Genomic DNA, 14,223 nt, shown 5'->3' with positions numbered 1-14,223 from the left:
TGCTTGTTATCAATGAGATTAGCATGGTGTCGGCAGAGATGTTGATGTCAATAAACTTAAGATTGCAAGAGATCTTCGGTGCTGATGATTTGTTCGGCGGAAAAACCGTTGTTGTCTTTGGAGATCTTCTACAGTTGCCGCCTGTTCATGGCAAACGGCCATTTCAGGATTTGTCTGGGGACGATGTCCATAATTTAACTGGAGGCCTTAGAATCCCGAGTCACCTTTGGGAGAACTTTGAGTTTGATGAACTCACTATAAATCAACGGCAACATGGAGATGCTAACGAAAAATGGAGTGGTATGCTTGGCAGGATTCGTATTGGCCGTCAGAGTCTAGAAGACATTAACATTCTGCAAGAGCGGCTTATCCCAGTCAGACCATGCGAACTGCCTAGCCAACACTTGGATCAAATCGTTGATTACTACCTCAGTTTACAGAAACAGTTCCCTACTACTGTCTGTCTATTACCCAAACGAAACATGATGGAATCTTTTAACGCCACAGTCATGAAAAAACTCTTTCCTGATACCATTAAAGTTGAAGCAGACGATGAAGTCGACGGCAGAACAAAAAATGACAAAAAACGGGCATTAGATGCAGTTCTGAAGATTGATAAATTGGGTGATTCTCGAAATACAGCCGACCTTGAAAAGTGCCTCATTTTGAGCGAGGGTGTCCGAATAATGCTCAGAAAAAACATTGATACCGCGAAAGGGCTCGTTAATGGTGCTATGGGAATAGTCAAACAAATCGTGCGGCAGTCCGACGACCCAAACTCAATCGTTGAGAAACTTTTAGTGCAATTTGACGGAGTCGACGGCGATGTTGCAATAACGAGGGATACTCGCAAAGTGAAGTTGTTCGAAGAGTCATACCTCCATCGTCGACAGTTTCCTATCAGCACCGGGTACGCCCTCACCATCCACAAAGCGCAGGGTATGTCTCTGAGTCACGTGTTTTGCGATTTAGGCACTATGATCTTTGCAACTGGTCAGATTTATGTCGCTTTAAGCAGGTGCAAGACTCTTGAGGGACTTTATTTGGTAAACATAGATGAGTCCCGGATTAAAGTTGACCATCTAGCTATCAATGAATATGTCCGACTGAAGAGTAAGCCAATTATAGCAGCAGGTATAAATTTCATGACTGATGGTCAGCCAGATTCGAGCAAAAAAGGCAAGAAAAGAAAGCCGAAGAAAAAGACGGAACGCATCTGGTACGAAACTGACGCAGCAAAAAAAGCAAAGGCGACCTTCGACGATATTTTGAAGAATCACACAGATGACCAAACAAAAGCTTCTAAGAAAAAGCAGTCCACCAAATCAAAGAAAAAGAAGCCAACTGCTGAGAGGAACTCCAATTTATCTGCAGCTAACATCAGCACACACATAAATCAAATTCACGCTGGAATTCCTGACGAATTTATTCCAACTGCTGATATTGTGAGCGGCTCAGAAATGATGGAGGTATACAGGAGAGCTCTGGTACCCTGTTTTAGAGCCAACTCCCCAAACAGCTTCATTTTGAGATCTGCTTTAGAGTTGGACCCCGACCCATTCAACTGTAGACAGTCCCGTGATCTCTGGTTGACCGGGTCTACCATTGCAAAGTATATTGCGGTGATCAAAGATGGTTTGGCTGAGGACGCGGGTCCAACTCTGTACAGTATGGGACCTTACTGTGGTGCTTATCGGAGTGTGCGTGGGCGTCGCCGTCAATCTGGATTGCTTGAAGATTTCATAAGGAACACATTTGCCGAGAGGCCGTTCACTCGACTTAGGTATAGTAAATTTGACGTTTTTGTCTATTAATTCTTTGACACTTTTGTCCATTTATTTCGTAATTATAGCAACGACTGTTCTTGTGTTGGTAAATTGACTGATAAAAAGTGTAAGGTATGCAAAAATCGAATGCAATTCCTAAACCTATATATTTCAGGGAGTTCAAAGTTCTCCCCTTCACTCCTAGGGATCACTTAATACAATACGGAGATCCGATGACGTATGATATAATTGCTATGGTCGGCAACCCTGGTAATCATTGGTATACGGTCATCATCGACAACAGAAATCGACAGGTATGCTTTATTCAAAATATAATATAAAATCAATTTAAACTGAGAAGCTTTTGCGATTGGTCTTATCAGGCACGTAGCCAGGGGGGGGGGGGGGGGGGAATTGAACCCCAGAAAAAAATAAGCCCCCTAGTACCCACGGTCGCCTGGTAACTGGGCTGTGTTTATGACTGCAGTCTGCTTTTTAAAAATATACAAAATCAATTTAAACTGAGAAGATCTTACGATTAGTATGACAGCAATCTTAAAATATCTCAGCGTTTATCGGTATTAATCGTGTTTCTTGTACAGGTTCTGCACTTTGACTCCCAAAATTGCTCAACCGTAACCATGAAAGATCGTTGCCACTCACATTTAAGGCTACTTAAAGACTTCCGACAATACCAGAGGTGAGTTTAACGTTTAACACAAATGAAATATAAGTCAAAGTGTTATATTTGCTAGTCACAATTTATTGTTACTGTTAGAATGGGCATTTCTTTGTTCACACTGATAGTCTAAAATCGCACATTATTTTCAGAGACAAGCTACCTATTGTTGTCAATGGAGATTTGAATACTGATGACTATACATTTGTTGATGGTCAATCCAGTATTCAAAGAAATGGTTATGACTGTGGTGTCTTCTCTCTGATGAACATCGAAAAATATATAACTGCCAGACCATTCAATCATCCTATAGTACAACCTTTGATGAAACTATTTAGACTTAGAATATTAGCAAAACTTTATCACCAAAGTGTCATATCAGGATTAGGGGGTTAAATGTTCTCAGAAGATGGAATCATTTTTTCACCTTATCTGCCTTTAATGATATCATGTAAGATGGGCTGCTTGTGATAGCGTAATGCCTCTCTCGGCTCGCAGTCTGTCAATTGTTCTTATTATGGAAAATTTCTGGCAACTAAAAATGTTGTAATTTGTGTCGGAGCAAATTGATATCAATTTACGATTTTGATGCTATATCTGCCTTTAATGATATCATGTAAGATGGGCTGCTTGTGATAGCGTAATGCCTCTCTCGGCTCGCAGTCTGTCATTTATTCTTATTATGGAAAGTTTCTGGCAACTAAAAATGTTTTAATTTGTTTCGGAGCAAATTGATATCAATTTACGATTTTGATGTATTAATTCTTCGTGCAATTTGTTGTTATTTACTGTTATTATGTAATATTATGTTGATGTTTGTTTTGATTTATTTGTTTATATTTGTGATGTTTTAAATTATTTCTTGTTGTTGAATTTTGCATAAGTAATATTTCTTGGTGTTCAGTAATCTTTTAGAATATTTTGTGATTATTATTTCGTATTTAAATTTGTTTATAACGTTACAGAAGGTATTTATTTAATGTAGTTCAAGGAGCCCTAACTCGCAGCCTACGATGGCGCCTCTTTGTGTTTCACTCAGATCACGGCCTGCTATATTGTTAATTGTAGTTATTTCTTTTATAATGATTTACTGTTTATTACTTCTTGTTATTCATATTGTTTTTTACTACGAATAGTGAATATCAAAAATATACATGTGTATTCATGAGTCGCTTTAAGACCAAAAAAGGCTGATATTTAACCAAAACCCAATAAATTGGGTAGGATGGACCGTCGCCTCAAGTCAGTTATTGAAATTATAATGCTACTTATCAGCTGCGTTACACAAAGCTGCGCAATAAAAGTATAATAAAACGAGTCAAAGATGTGATATAAAAAAGTGACCGTTCTTGTCCCGTAACAGCGCGGTCGCTTGCTTTGACCGTCATGTCACCAAATCACGAAATTTAGACTTTCGAATCTTCTTTAGCATTATATTCAAAAACACGTATTTGTTATTTACAACAACGTCAAGTTTGAACTATAAACTACCACTTTGTTTTTATTACGTGGCCGTCCCTATACTTTAAGTTTATTAATTTCCGCAAACTACACGTTTATTGATTTCCTCAAACAACAAATGAGTTATAATTAGACTGCGTACGCCGTGCAACTACATGCATGGAAGCTTTATCTGCATTGATCAGTTTATACGCTCATGAGGCTCAGAGTGCAATTACGAATAAAAATCAAAACGATGACAGTTATGTCTTTTGAAACAAAATATTATATATTTAATGGACAAGTTTTCCTTGAATTTGAAATAAATGAATGGCAGTGTAAAACATAAATTGAAAGTGAAACTCACGTCTTGCAGTCTTTACTAACTAATACTGATGGTAATAGTAAACAAAATTCTTACTTATTTCCGGGAGGTTTCGTAATACTAATTACTATCATTATACACTTAAAGTTAATCGTATTTTATCTTCATAATACAAATTAAAATTATTCTGGTTTAGTTTTACTTTCAGCGCTACTTTTATTAGAACAATTAAATCACTACAATTCTGTTGCATTTATCAAGGAATGAATATTGAATACAATTTAGTTATATGTTATGTTTGTAATGAATTTCCAGCTGTCTTGCTTGTTATCGGCCATCGCGTTCAAAACTTATTTACGTGTTTTTTACATAAAATATGCATGTTCATGATATGTGATACAGCCTTCATTATTTTCTGGCATTGTTACCGACTATGTGATTGTTCTGGATAAAAATATCGTAAACTTTAATTTGCCTACTTAATTTAAATGACGACCCAGTTCTAAGTTTCAACTGTAATATCAATATTTAAACTTAATCTAAATTAACAATGTTGATGAGTGATTTGGTGACATGACGGTCAAAGCAAGCGACCGCGCTGTTACGGGACAAGAACGGTCACTTTTTTATATCACATCTTTGACTCGTTTTATTATACTTTTATTGCGCAGCTTTGTGTAACGCAGCTGATAAGTAGCATTATAATTTCAATAACTGACTTGAGGCGACGGTCCATCCTACCCAATTTATTGGGTTTTGGTTAAATCTTTTATAATGATTTACTGTTTATTACTTCTTGTTATTCATATTGTTTTTTACTACGAATAGTGAATATCAAAAATATACATGTGTATTCATGAGTCGCTTTAAGACCAAAAAAGGCTGATATTTAACCAAAACCCAATAAATTGGGTAGGATGGACCGTCGCCTCAAGTCAGTTATTGAAATTATAATGCTACTTATCAGCTGCGTTACACAAAGCTGCGCAATAAAAGTATAATAAAACGAGTCAAAGATGTGATATAAAAAAGTGACCGTTCTTGTCCCGTAACAGCGCGGTCGCTTGCTTTGACCGTCATGTCACCAAATCACGAAATTTAGACTTTCGAATCTTCTTTAGCATTATATTCAAAAACACGTATTTGTTATTTACAACAACGTCAAGTTTGAACTATAAACTACCACTTTGTTTTTATTACGTGGCCGTCCCTATACTTTAAGTTTATTAATTTCCGCAAACTACACGTTTATTGATTTCCTCAAACAACAAATGAGTTATAATTAGACTGCGTACGCCGTGCAACTACATGCATGGAAGCTTTATCTGCATTGATCAGTTTATACGCTCATGAGGCTCAGAGTGCAATTACGAATAAAAATCAAAACGATGACAGTTATGTCTTTTGAAACAAAATATTATATATTTAATGGACAAGTTTTCCTTGAATTTGAAATAAATGAATGGCAGTGTAAAACATAAATTGAAAGTGAAACTCACGTCTTGCAGTCTTTACTAACTAATACTGATGGTAATAGTAAACAAAATTCTTACTTATTTCCGGGAGGTTTCGTAATACTAATTACTATCATTATACACTTAAAGTTAATCGTATTTTATCTTCATAATACAAATTAAAATTATTCTGGTTTAGTTTTACTTTCAGCGCTACTTTTATTAGAACAATTAAATCACTACAATTCTGTTGCATTTATCAAGGAATGAATATTGAATACAATTTAGTTATATGTTATGTTTGTAATGAATTTCCAGCTGTCTTGCTTGTTATCGGCCATCGCGTTCAAAACTTATTTACGTGTTTTTTACATAAAATATGCATGTTCATGATATGTGATACAGCCTTCATTATTTTCTGGCATTGTTACCGACTATGTGATTGTTCTGGATAAAAATATCGTAAACTTTAATTTGCCTACTTAATTTAAATGACGACCCAGTTCTAAGTTTCAACTGTAATATCAATATTTAAACTTAATCTAAATTAACAATGTTGATGAGTGATTTGGTGACATGACGGTCAAAGCAAGCGACCGCGCTGTTACGGGACAAGAACGGTCACTTTTTTATATCACATCTTTGACTCGTTTTATTATACTTTTATTGCGCAGCTTTGTGTAACGCAGCTGATAAGTAGCATTATAATTTCAATAACTGACTTGAGGCGACGGTCCATCCTACCCAATTTATTGGGTTTTGGTTAAATTAATTAAGACAAAGATTTTTTTCAAGATAATGATATAATATAATAGTTCAAACCGAACATAATAATTACATACAGAATACATTATTCAATATCAATCTCATGGCCAAAGTATTTGGCAATCTCAAACAGATAGTCAACCTTGCTAGAGCAATCCGAGTATTTGGAACAGATCTGGAACAACTGGTCATTGGAAGGTTTCCTTCTAATCCTTTTCTTAGAAGGAGTTTTTCCAACACCCAGTCGATCGATATTCTTTGGAGCAGCGTTGTCAGCAGGGTGGTTGTGGAGTTTGGAGCCAAGGGATAAAGAGTTATCTGACAGGTTGAGGTAGGCATGATTGGGACACTTGGTAGGAGGGTTGTGCTTCCGGCATCGCCAAGCAGAGTGGATGGCTGTATCTTTAGCCTTCTTTCTGGAGTAGATGTACCCGTCCGTGTCCACCAGCTGTTGAGATCCTCTCTGTCCTTCGATGAATTTGGAGAAAGCAGGCATGTTGAATTGAAACCGATACTCTTCATGTTCACGTTTCAGTATATATACCAGAAGTGCGGTTGTATATTAACAGCTGATCAACTCTCGCACTTGTGATTGTATGTCTCGTATCATTCCCATTGCATGCTCGGCTCAAATCCTTGGATACGAGAACCAGCCCCTTTCGGACCCGGCTCACGCCCGTAATGTGAACACATACCGAGAGCTCAAACACTTCTTAATTATAATATACTTCATAATACACAGCTACTTACTAAACTGTCATGTGAACCCTACCCAGGTAACAGGTTTTTGGTTGTCCGGCTGTTAGGATGGTTATAATATGGATCACATCACAAATGATACGTCACTGATGGGGCCATGTGCAGTGGCGTAACGTTGCCTGTTGGCGCCCCCCTGCCGAAAAGGCGCCCCCCTGTTGGCGCCCCCTCTCCTTTTGGTGCCCCTCCCTAAAATTGAACAAATTAGGCGATTTAAGAGGATACGCCGGTAAAATCTCTAAAAAAGTGTGTATCTAGAGCAAAACGCGCAGTTTTGCTAGTACTTTAGTTAAGTTTTCGAAATTGTCCCACATTCAAACGACGATTTGGCGCCCCCCTAAGACGGCGCCCCCCTGCACAGCGGGGTCAGCAGGGCCCTTCGTTACGCCACTGGCCATGTGATTGTGATGTGATACCTGTGGGAGGCCGAAATGAGAGGTTCCTAGTTGTCGGTCACCGAATTAGGCTTCTCGTTAGATCGGCGAGATGCGCTACTGGGCCTCGCCGAGCTGCGAAGAATTGACATCGTCAATTAAGACTTATATTAGAAATAAATAAAACCCTTACCGGGCCGGCTCTATAACATATAATCAATAATTTGATTCTAACCCTAACCCAATCCCTAACAATTGATGAATTGATTATATGTTGAAATAGTTAATTCACATACTATACCCCAGTCTATAGCCGTTGGTATTTTCAAAATTTCAATGAAACAATAAGTTTTAAAATGAAACAATAAGTTTTATTTTACATTCCTTTAATCATAAATAAAATAAGAGCTTAAACCACGAATTAGGTAACTAGAAAAAAAATATTCGTTGGTGATTGTATATGATTATTTAAAAAACTTTATTTGGTTGTTAGTTTTTTATTATGGCAAGTGGTTGAATTTAGTAAGGGGTGCACAATAAAAATAAACTTTCTCGGATTTTAAAAATTTCTGTACCATTGTTTTTTAAGTGTAGAGACTGTAAGAATTTTCACAGTAGCAAATTTGTTATAACTTTTTGGAAGATCAGTGAGCAGTGATCAGTTTCGCACAGGTGCAGTGCCATTTTTGATGGTGCGCGGCTTTTGGAGCAAAAGTAGGTGTAAAAGTTGTAGCGCGATGCGTTACTGTGCCGCGCCGCGCACTCAATTATGCTTCTCGCGCGCAACGAAATGCGCTACTGTGCCTTGCCGAGCTGCGATGAATTGACATTGTCAATTAAGTGTAAAAGTCGCGTAATTTGACGAAATTCGTTGATTTTTATCGTATTATTCTGTCATATCTTCGTTTCCTTGAATGAGATCATTCTGAAAATTGACAAAAACATTTTAATTAAATAGGGCTTTCACAACTGTCCGAAAAATTTGGTGGATATCGGAATTTTAATTGATATAGTGATGAAAATGGGGCAAATTACGCTGCTTTTAGCTGTAACATAATGTTTGATGGTTGGATATGATATGCTTTAAATTTTTCGGACACTCTCCAATTGTAAGTACTAAGTCTATAAGTAAGCTTACCAATTTTTGTTAAAATTGGATCAAGGGAAGGTTACTGGTTACTCAATACGTATTTGTTTCAAGAATTTTGTGCTGGCCGAAATTAGCCCTAAAAAACCATCCTTATACAGTCGGCACGCGCGGCTCACTGTCGATGGTGCGCTACCTAAATTTAGTGAAACAAGGTCAGTTTCTCTATTGTCTTAGAAAAATTTCTACTTTACAGTGCAGTAGGCAATGCTGAGTGGCAGGAATGAGGGACCAAAACTTTTGGGGCTAACAATGGCCCATATTGCCCAATTTGCCCAATTTGTATTCCTAAGACGCGCGCCGCGCGAGTTGGATACGTCGACGGTCTCTAATATTCAATATTTGGAACAAATATTACGTTTTGTTTTGTTTTAAAGACCCAAGGGCCACCCTTAAGGGCTTGGAAACCGGTTTATTGACAATATAATATATAAATAAACTGAAATCGTAACATTCATGGCAATACTAACTGAAATAATATAATCTGTAGTTAAAATAATAATACTTACTGTCACTTAATTAAGATATATGATATAATAAAATGAATCTCTTTTATTTCCACACTAATTCTCACACCAAGCTTTAATTCACACACCAAAACTTTAAATTTTATCAGATTACAAATGTCCTAATATATACGTCTCTTATCTTTTAGTTAAAAAGTCAGGGGTGCAGCCGTTTAACTTCAATTAAAATCAAAACAATTCATCACGCTGGATCACGATATTATTCTATCAAAATCAGCTAGCTGTGTTATTCCTCGTTATTGCCTCTTGATTGGTGTTCCAATAGCACACGTTTTGCATTAGACTTGTAAATGTTTATTGAAAATAAGCTGGGAAGACAAGTTATATTTAAGTTTGTTTCAGTGATGGCAAGCAGTGGACCTTTAAAAAATACTGATTGTCTAAAAGTGTTACTACCGTATGTAAGAAGCCAGTCAGAGCTAGTCTCATGGCTGGAGTTAACTGTAGGGATATTACTTGGAAAAAGGCCTTTGATTGATTTTGGCACTGTTTCAGGGAAGTATTTCATCCTGTGCATTAATATAAGTGCGTTCTTCACGATAATTCCATGAATAGTGAGAATTCCATACTCTTTAAAGAGTATCACCCGTTAACACAATTGACAATGTAAGCTGTCGGAAACATTTTTTCAAAAGACCAATGACTTAAAGTGGATTGACATTGTTAAAATGGAGGGACCGTTCCTTTGATGGTCATGATAGTAGGCCCACATCCAGAAAGTTTTATATTTCCTCCCAGATGCGTTTTTTGGGGGCGCAGCCCCCAGCGGGGTCCAGGGGCGGAGCCCCTTGGCGGAGCCCCTTGGCGGAGCCCCTTGGCGGAGCCCCTTGGCGGAGCCCCTTGGCGGAGCCCCTTGGCGGAGCCCCTTGGCGGGGGCTAGGGGGCACAGCCCCCCGGAAATTTTTTGCGAAATAGGGTGTTTTAGACGGCATTTGGCATTAAAGAAATTTGTAGGACAGCAATAAACTGGGATTGAAAAGAATCAAGTACTCACGTAAATTTGGTAACTTCACAACAGCAATCTGCATTCTCCAATCAGAATATTTCACTGTGTTCCAAAACTGACAGGATGTTCCTCTTTGATTTTTATACAATCGAAACATTTTCTTCAAAAATTTCCTCAATTAATTTGTCTTTATTCCAAAAAAATATTTCGAAATTTAGGAGTAACTTCTCAAAAATTTCCTCTTTTTCTCCCGTTTTTCCCCCCAAAAAAAAATTTCCTCCCAGGCTGCCTGGCAAGATGGCGTGTTTCTGGATGTGGGATAGTAGGTCAGCCTATTTTAAACTGTGTAGGCTTTCCTGGGTGGTTCACATAGCCATGTGTATTATACGCGTACTGCGTGACGCGCTTGTTTCACAAGTAGAATATACTATATTTGCCGCCTTCGGCGGTCGCGCGCTACTGCAAGCTCTGGTTAGAGCAAACTGGGTGGCGCTCAGCTCAGCCTGTCATTTAATCCTGCATTCCACCGCGACCGAATTTCTATTATGAACATTATAGCCTGTGGTCCCCAGTTAACCGCGCATGCCGACTGTAGGATTGAAGATGGTTTTTAAACGCTAATTTCGGCGTGTAGCTCGATGCACTACTGGGCCTCACCGCGTATTCAATATTGCTTCTCGCTTATCGATGAGATGCACCATTGGGCCACTCCGAGCTACGAAGGATTGACATCGTCAATTATATTTCGGCCAGCACAAAATTCTTGAAACAAATGCATATTTGGTAACCTTCTTGATACACGTTGTATACCTCTTTGAAAAGTGGTATACACAATACAACGTGTATCAAGCACTGCCGATGCCTAGTTAAACTCGTTCAAAAAGGATTTGATGCTTAAGTTACTATATCCAATTATAAAACCATTTTCCTCCAAGAAAAGAAAGATTCCAACTTAATATTCATCAGCAGCGCACAAATGGGTTGCGATAAATAATGAACGGAGCGTCCTCTGCAATAAAAAACATGACTGATCGGTTGGGGAAATATTCATATTAGAACAAATCCTGTCCCAACATTTGCTTAAAATATTGATTAGGGGTTCATATCATGAATTGCTTGGGTTAGTTCAATGATGTATGAACATCACCCTTGTGCAAAGTAACGATCAGTACTATTGAATATTGCTTATTAGGATGTAAAAGTTGTAATACATAATATATAATATAATACACGTCAAAAAGTTAAGTGTCTAGTAATTGTGTTTGTTATTATTAAGTTCCATTGAAATATTTGCTTAGTTCAAATTCCATAGTCTAGAGTTGAACTTTAGTGCTTAGTTAGGGATCCCCTTTCCTGTAGATGAAATTCTTAACTTTTTTATGAAATTTTAAAATTAAAATTTGACTTCATTGGTGACAACTTTCAACTTACCATGGGCCTACGCATACTACATACTACGTGATGTGCTTGTTTCATGAGCCGAATGGCAGGCGGGCGCATGCTGCTGCTTACTTGGCGGTAGCTTACGGTGCTCAGCCTGTCATTCCGCCGCAGCTTTATCGCTGTGTTTATGAATACTATAACTATCAGCCTGGGATCCCCAGGTAAGCTATCTGCAAAGCCAAAAAATCACATTTTCTCCCATAACTTCAAAGGGAAGCATTTAGGATGTTTTGTTGTTCATAACTCATATATAAATGTGCTAGTTGCGGTTATTTTGCGCCATTCAAAAAGTCACTAGCACATTCCTATCAAAATTTTAGAAAAATCAGTAAATATGAAAAACGAAAAATGTGCCTAAATTTGTTGTTTGGCTTTGAAGTCCAATAGATCTGAAGATAAATGAGGAAGAACATTTTTGAGGGCATCAAAAACTGCGCCAGAATTCAGAGAACAAGTTCATGTCAACCATCAAATCAATCCGATCTTCCCTGACTGACTTTTTGGTTAAAATAAGTCTGAAAAGGACAATTTCAACTTTTTGACTTTTTTTAACTTTAAAAATTTATAACACACCAGCCTTTTTAGATACGATATCAAGATTTTACACACACTTTGAAATAGATGTGAATAGACGGCGAGCAAAATTTCAACCCAATACCGCAAGAAATGATTAACTTATAGCCTCTCCACGAAACAAATTGTGTTTTTCCGAAAATTCCACTCTAACCAGGAAATGCTCGATTACAAAAATGGGTATTCTCAAAATAATTTTTTTTGATGTGGAAACGGTGCACTAGATGGTCACTGAACTGCCTATGAGGTCATTTGGGTTGGACGGCACAAACCACTGTTTTGGTGTATGCCCCCTTAAATCATGTTACATCTGATCTGAAAAAATGAGCCAAAACGGATTAGAAATGACAAGGTTATCAAGCATTTTGTGTATCTCTTTAACAAAATTGGCTGGGTAATTATGTGACACCGTGACACGACACCTTAATTGGGCACCCTTAACAATTTCCATAATGTTTAATGGGTTTACCTTATCACCTGATCACACACGGTAATGAATAAACTCGTTATGCTTCGTATCTCAGTCATCTGAGAAGCTACAACTCTAATTTTTTCAGGACGAACGTAATTCGAATGGCCAAACACAATTCAATAAAATTTAGCTCGATCCGACTTCCAAACTATCAAATAAATGCGAAAATGAACCTTCATTTGAAAAAATGTACACGAATCCTTTTCGATTTGACAAATTACTCAAACCAGTGGTGGTAGTAAGTCATACCAGAAAGAATTATTTCAATTGGGCACTCAGTGACTGAGCTATGGCCAACGTTTTCACACTGACTTTTGGCCATCATAGATTTTTAATTTTTTAGGCAAATCCCTAAAAATGTTTGCACCCAAAGCTAAAAATATGGGTACCATTTAAAAATGATTCCAATGAAAATCTTTTCAGAGACAGTTTTTCCAAGCTACTTAAATGTCAAAGAAAATGCAATTTTATCGATAGAAAATAAAGTAAAGCCTAAAAACACACCAAACAATGATTAAAATGTGATACATACAAAGAGTTAAGTAGGTGTCCAATGAAGGTCCCATTCAGTCAATAGTAAACAGTGTCAAGCACAGGTCGTCATAAGAGGGACCTCTCATTGATTACAGGCCTGGGTAAGGCCGGATACATACCAATGTCTGGAGCATTGGCTGTCTAGTATAGAAACTAGACTCCCAATCTAGGTGTTGGTGGGCCCTGTAGATAAACATATTAAGCTTATCACTTTTTAAAATTTCACTGCAGACCTGGATGGATTTTGGCCCACTGGAGCAGTTGATGATCACCAAAAGTGGAATCCCCACCTCGGAACCTAAGACTGAATGGAGTTGGGTTAGAAACATATAAGAGATATGATGGTTTAACTTGTAGAAGCTTTCAATAAACATGTGTTAATCGTCGTCAGCTGAATGTGATGGGGTGGCCAATGCTTATATAATGTGATGGAGTGGTGTCAAGGATGGAGGGTGGGGGTGGTGTGGGTGGGAAAGTGAAAATTACAGTACAATGTCAATAAAAATGTAGGCTTCTGTTGAGGTTGAGAAGGAAATGCCAGATGGTCTGGACTTTAAGGATTTGGCAATTTTAGGAAGGATGGGGTCCCAGAGGGAACTACATTTGGGTGCGCAGTCTGTTCTGTTCATGGCTGGTTGTCGTATTTGTATAGCTGCGTGTTCTGTGAGGTCAAGTTGGGAGCGTGAGGTGAGGGATTTGAGGACTTCGATGTTGTTCCAGGAGATGGTGTGGCCGGTGGTCAGGGCATGATGTGCAGGGGCTGATTTGATTCAGTCTGTGGATTCGTCAATGGCATTGTTGAGTCTGTAACATCGTTCGTGTTCTTTCATGCGGTGAATCAAGGGTCTGTAAGTCTGTCCGGTGTATTTTGAGGGGCACTGTGAGCAGGAAATTTCGTAGATGGTGTTGGGAGTGAGATGAGTAGGGGGTGTGGTCTTCGTGGTCTTTGGTGAGGAGGTTGCAGAGGAAGGTAGCCGAGGAGTGGGTGACTTTGATGTCGTGTTGTCCGAGTATCTTGGAGA

Source organism: Bolinopsis microptera, chromosome 2 (genome assembly GCF_026151205.1).
Source record: "Bolinopsis microptera isolate Bmic1 chromosome 2, MBARI_Bmic_1.0, whole genome shotgun sequence".
NCBI lineage: Eukaryota > Metazoa > Ctenophora > Tentaculata > Lobata > Bolinopsidae > Bolinopsis > Bolinopsis microptera.
The sequence above is the reverse complement of the archived record's forward strand: the minus strand, read 5'-3'. Positions refer to the sequence as shown.